Source organism: Ischnura elegans, chromosome 5, assembly GCF_921293095.1.
Source record: "Ischnura elegans chromosome 5, ioIscEleg1.1, whole genome shotgun sequence".
Lineage (NCBI taxonomy): Eukaryota > Metazoa > Arthropoda > Insecta > Odonata > Coenagrionidae > Ischnura > Ischnura elegans.
Genome location: NC_060250.1, coordinates 24,465,669 through 24,474,196, shown reverse-complemented (window position 1 = coordinate 24,474,196; position 8,528 = coordinate 24,465,669).

The following is an 8,528-nucleotide window of genomic DNA, read 5'->3' as shown; positions in this document are numbered from 1 at the left end:
TGTAAAAGCACTTGTGCGCTTTCACCAAATCACGAAATAGGTCCTCCGTCGTTGAGAGCCTGGATCGCCAAACAAATTCTGTGAGGAACGATTCCAGATTTCCCACACGTAATCTGCCGGTCCTCCTCCTCAAGTCCCGTTTCATTACTGACCACACGCTTTCGATGTTTTGCGTGTGGGTGCTTCTATCTCCGGGACGAACAAAATTCTGAGAGTGGTTGACGGTATCATGGATGTACCCCAAACTCTCCAGACCGGCGTACCCTCGCCACATATCTGTTTTAATCGTCGTTCCCATTCTTACGTATTTTGTTATTGCCTCGTTGAGAGTGGCGGCATCCCTTTTCTCCACGACGCAGAGAAAGGTCTCCCTGGTCTCCCGGTCAACACCACCAAGGACCCACTTCGTTTGGCAGAGACGACCGCGGTTATATTTTCGACGCCCGAATGCGCTCTCGTCGATCTCGACCACGTGCCCCGGACCGCCGATTTCTACACTCGTTTCCTGGAGCCAGGTGAAGACCATCTCTTGGAAGGCCCCGATGATGCTGGAAACCGTCCTCCGCTGGATGCCTATCTCCTTAGAAATTACACAGACTGGATAGCGATTAATCCAGCCTATGACTACGGCAAGGACGTCCTCCGGTCTAGTGGCAAACCATTGAAAAATGGTTCCCACTGTGATGGAGGAACATCTCCGGCATGTAGCCAACGGGCATCTAAATACAGGCAGCCTCCCCTTCCCCTTCGAGAGGGTAGTTCTCATGCTCCCACAGACGCACCAAGCCCCAAAGCACCAAGAATTGCACTATACCCACCACCCTAATATGGGCCTTAAACGCAGATATGCTCTTACAGAACTCCATGTCACTGGTTTGGCAGTTCAGTAGAGAGTAAAACTTTGCACGTAAAACCCTCTTTTTATAAGGAGCCATGCGAGTGTTGGAAAGTGAATGCGAGCACCTTAACGTATTTTCGCAAGAATATTTTCTTAAGAATTCGTCAATTGTCGTAATGACAAGTATTCTTTGAATTTCGCCAGACGTCAGTGACATATAAATGCATTTATCTACCACTCAGTCCTATTTCAGCCATTGCGGCGAAGTTCTTTGTAGATAAGGACTCTAGAACGCTAACAAAAATGCACCCCATGAAAGACCATCCAGATTAGTCGTGCAATTTGCATTGTACAGGGAGGGTCGTGGGAATGAAGTCGAGGACGGAAATTCCGATCTGGACTCTCAGCCTAATGACGGTCGGTCAGGACTAGCTTGGGTTTCGAACAGGTAACAAAAAATTAGCTGGTGCAAACGATAACTCAAAAGCTTTCATAATTTTTCCATGGGCATATGAGACAGCAATTTTTTGAAAATTTTAAAGAAGAACGTAGTTTTCATTTTTAAAAGAGCTGATTTAGATCGGTAAATTTCATGTCATCGATTCATATGTAAAATGCTTTACCCGCGTTTCAATAATCACGTAGTTTTCATTTTTAAAAGAGCTGATTTAGATCGGTTTAAGATTCATCTACATCTACATCCACATCTACATCTACATAATACCCTGCGAGCCACCTCTAGGGTGTTTGGCAGGGGGTGATCAATCACCAGCATGCAGCAGGCATTTGGACTCCCACATGCACACCACACCGTCCAAAAAACGTCCTGTATAATAACAAACTATACTACTATATGCTGTTAGAAATAGAATATAGAATAGAAATTCAGAAACATGCATTAAGTTTTACATAGGTTAGTAGGCTACACTACAAGTCATGCAATCTATTTACGAGTTCTCGTCAATCTATTTACAAGGCATCGCGTGCAAAGAAGAGCTGCCAGGTATGTGAAAGGTCGTTACGATAGTCTTGTTAGTGTAACTGACCTCTTAGATAAACTCGGATGGGAATCTCTGTCGGACCGTAGATTGAAAAACAGACTAAACCTTTTAGATAAATTCAAGAGCAGTGTCTTTTCTGACGAAGTTAACCATATCTTGCGGACGCCAACGTACTACGGAAGATCAGATCATATAAATAAAATAAGAGCGATAGATTGCAGAACAGACAGATTCCGAATGTCATTTTTTCCACGATCAATAAGAGATTATAACGGCAGCAATAGAACTCGTAAATAGCATGATCTACCTTTTCTGAATCCGTGCTGACAGTCATGGAGGAAGTTACGTCTGTCCAAGAAAGTCATGATATTGCTAACGACGATATGCTCAAGTATCTTGCCTATGATCGATGTTATTGAAATTGGACGGTAGTTGCCTGGGTCATGTTTGTTTCCCTTTTTAAATATGGGTGTAACGCTTGCAATGTTCCAGTCTAGCGATAACTTTCCTTCTGATAGTGACTTCTAGATATTATCTCTTAGTAAGGAGTGATCTGTGGAGCTAACTCCTTAGTTATTGAGCGTTGTGGAGCGTAATTTTCTTTAGCTTCAAGTTCCTTCAATTTATTACATGACGTAATGTACTTTCTGTACACGTTGTATAAATTGCTCTGCTTCCTAAGTTCCCTTCTGAAATCGTTGTTGAATTTATTATTTAATAAATGTATTTGTGATTTTGAATTTAGGTGTGCAATTAAAAATATGAATAGTTTCTTTTGCTCTCCCGAAAGGTTGCTATTTTTGAGATAATTGTTTGCTGGTAGCTCCTCTTTGCACGCGTTCTAACTCTTTTTTAAGCCTATTTCACGAGGATCCCAAACACTGACAGCGTATTCTACATGGAGTCTAATGAGGGAGAAGTAGCTAATTTCTCTCGCAAAAATGAAAAAGACACGTGTAGATCTTTTTTGTGTGAAAATAAAATAAATGCGGGACAATTATTAAAATCGAAAAATGATACAAAGGAAGCTCTTCTGGGGGCATCGAATGAATTCAAACGAAAAATAATGGGCAAATATGGCCATTATTTTAGCCCTAAGGCTTTTTGATTATTCGTAAGAGAGGTGCAGGTAAATAGCGCTGTAATAATAACGCTATAGCAAATAATTGTCACATGCCAAACACCCTAGAGGTGGTTAGGCCGCGTGAGTTTTAGACGGTGATTGCGAGGCCCTTTATATATTCTCCCCAGAGAAAGGAAAGAAAATTTTTTAAGAATACTTTAACTATCGCACTGACAGGTATTCTTTGAATTTATCACACATAAATGCTCACATATACTACTCACTACTCAGTCCTCTTTCAGCCATTGCAGCAAAGTTTTTTTTGTAGATATGGACTCTTAAAGCGCTAAAAAAATGCACCCCATTAATGACCATCCAAAATGTCGTGCAATTTGTATTATACAGGAAGGGTTGCAGGAATGAAGGCGATGTCGGAAATTCCGATCTGGACTCTCAGCCTAATGAAAGTCGGTCAAGACTAGCTTGGGTTTCGAGCAGGTAGCAAAAAATTAGCTAGTCTAAAGGATAACTCCAAAACAAACATATTTTTCCATGGGCATATGAGACAGCAATTCATACAATGAACTTAATCCGTCTTTGCCGAAATTCTGAGCATTAATCGGAACAGTACAATAGTATCAATACTGTACATTGATACTAACCAATGTTTCCCGGATCTTGGTAAGATTTCGATCGAATAAAAATCTAGCTGGAGGAATCGAGCTGGAGGTGGAGTATTTATAGCTGTAAAGAATTCAATCGTCAGCCAAGCGGTAACCGTAACAGAGACCAAGGTTGAATCTTGAATCGTTGAGTTAATAAATGAACAATATAGTTGTCCCAAGCCGCCACGAAGGAAGCGTTCAGGAATGCATTCACGAATTTTAAAAGAAAAACACTAGTAGAGCAGTTACGGAATAACTCAAGAGCATCATGGTCTTATGTCCGGGAAGTTGAAGGTAAAACGATCGATTTTTTCCACGGTCAATAAGAAATTATAACGGTAGCGATAGACGCATAAGTAGATTAAATGACTTTTAGTGTAACCTACTAACCTTTGTAAAACTTAATGCGTGCTGCATGCTGGTGATTTATCACCCCCTGCCAAACACCCTAGAGGGGGCTCGCAGGGTATTATGTAGATGTAGATGAACACACCGTATTCAGCTTATTAATTAAACACCTAGACGCGCAAAACTTTAATGAGAGGTCAACATGGATTCAGGAAGCGCAGATCATTTGAAACCTCAAAAATCATCTATCGTGGAATAAAATATATTCGGGAAATAACAGGTATTAAGTAAATTGGGTTTTGTAAAAAAATACTAGGAAAGGGCGACGACAAAGTGAGATACGACGGCCATTCAGTAAGTATTTAGAAAAGGTAATAAAATCAAATTTAACTGGGTCAATTGTTTTACATTGTTCATTATAGTCTTCTTTTATCAATACAAATTTGTCAAGCATTTTTTCAAGCATTATGAGCCGTCGTGAAAATTTAGAAACATGCATTAATGTTTAAGTAAGTTGTAAGCTACAATATAACTCATGTAATCTATTTGTGAGTTCTAATGCTGTCTGTACAGTCTCTTATAAATTGTGGAAAAAATTCTGAATCTGTCTGTTCCACAGTCTATCTCTCATATATTTTTTTTATGATTCGATCTACGTGGTATGCTGGCGTTGGTAAGATATGACTACCTTCGCCAGAAAATACATGTCTCTTGAATTTATCAATTAGGCTAAGTTTATTTTTCAGTCTGCGGTCTTATAGAGATTTCCATTCGAGTTTATCGATGAGGTATTAACACTAACAAGATTAACAAGAAGTAAAGAATTTTACCGTACCTGGCAGCGCCTCTTTGAATGAATGATCATTAATGGGGTGCATTTTTGTCAGCAGTTAAGATTCCTTGTATACAAAGAACTTTGCCGCAATTTTATTTCATTTCTCTGGAGAAAATACGTAAAGGGACTCGCAGTCACCGTCTAAAAATCACGCAACCTATCCACCTTTCGGGTGTTTTTTGACTTTTTGAAGTAGTTCGACTGCTTTAACCCTTCAATATCCGACTTAGGGAATAATTGACCCTTTATCTCGACGCAGGTTATCTAATCGGAGCCTATGTGGAACTGAAGGCAAATTAACTGAAGCCTTGGCGTGCAAATGAGCGGTACCAGATGGCAAAATCATGCTCGTAACTCATTCAAACAGCCCACTACTTTGCCCATTCCAAAGCGCTGTTGCCATTTTCCGGTGGTCCACAGCCACGTGTTTAGCAAAGTTAACAAAATCGTTATTTTTCATCGCAGAATCACGCTTCAAAGACGTACTTGATCGCATGATTGACAGGAGTACTATGCAAACAGTCATTTTTTGATTATTGGATTGATTGATTGATTTCCAAATTGCAGTCATAGGGTCACTTTTCGGGAGGGAAGCCCCCCCCCTGGGAGGGTCCAAGACACGGGCCAGCGAGGCCGAACGCGTCGAGGAAAGGGTTGAGGATTAAGGACCCTACGGAAGGTGTACCACGCCCATCTTCGGACTACCTGCTCCATGTCCCCACCAAACGCACCTTAACCATTATTTTTTTATTACAATGAAAGTAAAGGTACATATCTCAATATATTTGTTCCCCCCCCCCCCCCCCTTGAGTTTTTTCTGTATCCGCCACTGGTTGAAAATGGGGTACCCACCTAATCTTGAGATGCGTAGGTAACAGCTTTTAATTTTTCATTCGACTCATTGTATTACCAGGGGAGAGAATACCTCGACGTTATTTTCGTGTGCTCTCGAGAGTACGAGGGGGCGTAACTTCGTGAAGATTCGCGCTCTCTCGTTCTTGCGTCTACGGTTGCCATGGTGACCGTACGACGTACCCTTAATAGTATTGAGGAGGAGAGGGCAAGGCCTTGTGCTCTTTGGGTGCTGCTAGCATTCGCGCACCATGCTCATTCCCTTTATCCAGCCCCTCCACTGGCCGAGTCAAACATCTGCCATCCCCCCTCCCATCTGTAGGGGCATGCCCATGCAAACACCCCATAACCCACCCCTCAAGCCATTCATCCCCCTCCATTTGCCGCAGTTCCCTTCCCCTCCATCCTTCCACTCCTCCCCACACCACCGCATTGTCTAGTTTCAACGCTCCACCCCACCCCTACACTAATAGGGGCCTGCCCACCAAAAACCACCCCTCCCTCCCCTACGCTCAAGCACCCTCCCCCCCCAGCTCTCCTCCAACCCTTCCCCTCTCCCGCCTCGGCCGCCCGACATCTTCCGGCGAAACAGTCAGTTGCCAGTTCGAACGCAGCGCTCGCGTCGCAAGCATCTTGTCCGTGTGAAACCGAACGAACGACGACTCCCGCTGGTTTGGTGGTCCTTGCCTCCACTTCCATCCCCCCTCGAAAGACACGGAAAGTGTGTTTCGCTTGTACACCTCGCCCCGTTTTCTCTGTTCTGCATTCCTCGAGTGCGTACCCAATCGACTGCGAGGTGTGCTTTTAGGGGACGAGCGGAAAACCTCAAGAAGAATCGATCGATCCCGCTAGCCGAGAAACGGCGACCGCATCACGTGCGCCGAAGGATCTTCGCTTCCCGAAGCGAGGGTTTCGCCCACAAGACCCTTCTCCCTGCCCCTTGAACTCTCGCCGAACGAACGAAACCCTGAGCCAGTCAACAGCCACCCGTTAGAAGGGGAGAAGGAAGGAGTTGTAAACACGCGGAACCGAACACGCCGCTGTTTCGTGCGGCATTTGCGTTGATGTTGTTGTTTCCCTCACCCATGAGCTGAGGGCGAGTTACTTCCTCCAGCCTTCTGCGGCACGACAAAAGAGGCTTTCTTATCAGCGGTCGTCTCTCGGCTGACAAGCGGGGTTCATCTCATTTTATTCCTGGGTCGGAAGAAGAAGGTTCCACCCATTGCCAAGTTGAGAAACTTCGGGAGAAATTATTCAATCAGTCAGCCTCCTCCACAAGTGTTCCCAAGCCCTTACCATTCTTCTCTCCCTGGTCAATAACTCCCCCTACACGACCGATTTTCCGCTCCTCCTCCTGCTGCGTGTTGATCTCAGAGCTCGGCTTATCTCACGTGTGTGATACTCGAGAGAGTGTGCTAGTGTGTGTGCCGGTTTTTCATCTACGCACGCTTGGGATCCGTGTGTTTCACGGCAAGAGGACCGGTCTCCGATCTGAGAAGGGGAAAGTGAAGGACGTGGAGGGAATTCCCGGGAACTGCCCCTTTGGTCCAACGCGATCGCCGGGGGCGAGGACGTAAGGCCGCCGAGGATACGGACTGACCAGGTAGGTTGAGGGATGGTGGAGAGCTTCACTTGGGGCGGTGGTTCCAGGTTTTGGTAGCTACGGCTGTCAAGTGGTCATGCGTGATAGTTTAATTAAATGCCTTTCGACCGATAATACTTTTAAATTTTTAACCTCAAGGTTGATTTGGACCACCGCTTGTCAAATCCATAGTGTGATTAGGGTTGCCTGCTGTGAGACCAAAAAACTACCTTTATACAATGTTGTTTTTCCCGGAAAATGTTGGCAGTGAAGATTTTTTAGGGATCGGTCCGGGGTGAGGTCCTCCATACCTCCTCCTTGCCCGGTGTGAAAGAAATCTTCACAACCTACCGTTAGTCTTTGGAAGGACGGGGTTGATGGGGTAGTATTAGATTAAGTATGCCCATTCCTAGACTTTCACTCACTAAACGTTCGTTTTTCTACCGCATTACTTCTGTGTTGAACTCACTCCCTCCACACATCGACCCCTTTGCACTTCCATTGAAATCCTTCATAAGCCTTTCCCTATCCTATCTGTCACCGAAGTAGTCTGTCACTGCAGTTTCTTGTTTGTCCTTTTGTTTTTGTAAATGTAATTATTGTTTTCTACATGTTATATTGCGTCTTCGTCCTCTAATTTATGTATTGTTACCTGGCCACTATAAAATGGCATATGCTGTATGTGGTTATATTTCTTTAAAATAAAATAAAAATAAAAGTACTTGTATATGGGAGTTATTATCGACGATGTGGTTGCGATATACTTTCTGTTATTTCCAGTAAATTCCTTCGTTGGGAATGACTGGTAGGATGCGCGAAATCCTGCCATTAGTATGAGGAGGGTTGGAATTACAGTAGTATGGGGACTTTTTTATCGTTCCATATTAATTATACTCCTTTATTCCGCCTTTGCAGGTCAAAGTCGCTATTTTATCAAAATTTATTTTGGTTATTCAAACTGAATCTTTGAAAATATAAGCAAAGGTGAAAGTGAAATTGTGAGTATGAATGCGAATTATCAAATAATATGTTAATCTGATTTTATTCATGTATTCTATTTTGGTATCTTGTTTTTGTTTGCACCTTTATGGATCATCGCTACATCTACATAATACCATGCTAACTACCAGTGTTTTACAAGGGTTGGGTCATCGCCAGCATCCTCATTCAAAGAAGTTTGTTCCCATTCTTGGCTTGATTTTTTTCCTGTGGTATAATATGGATTTCCTGCAGAAAATTCTCATTTCCAATCGGAAATTCAATTTTCAGACTCTGCTAATTGAACATATCCTATAAGATATTTTGAAGGGGAAAGCAATACCATTTAGGTGTACCTTATGGCTT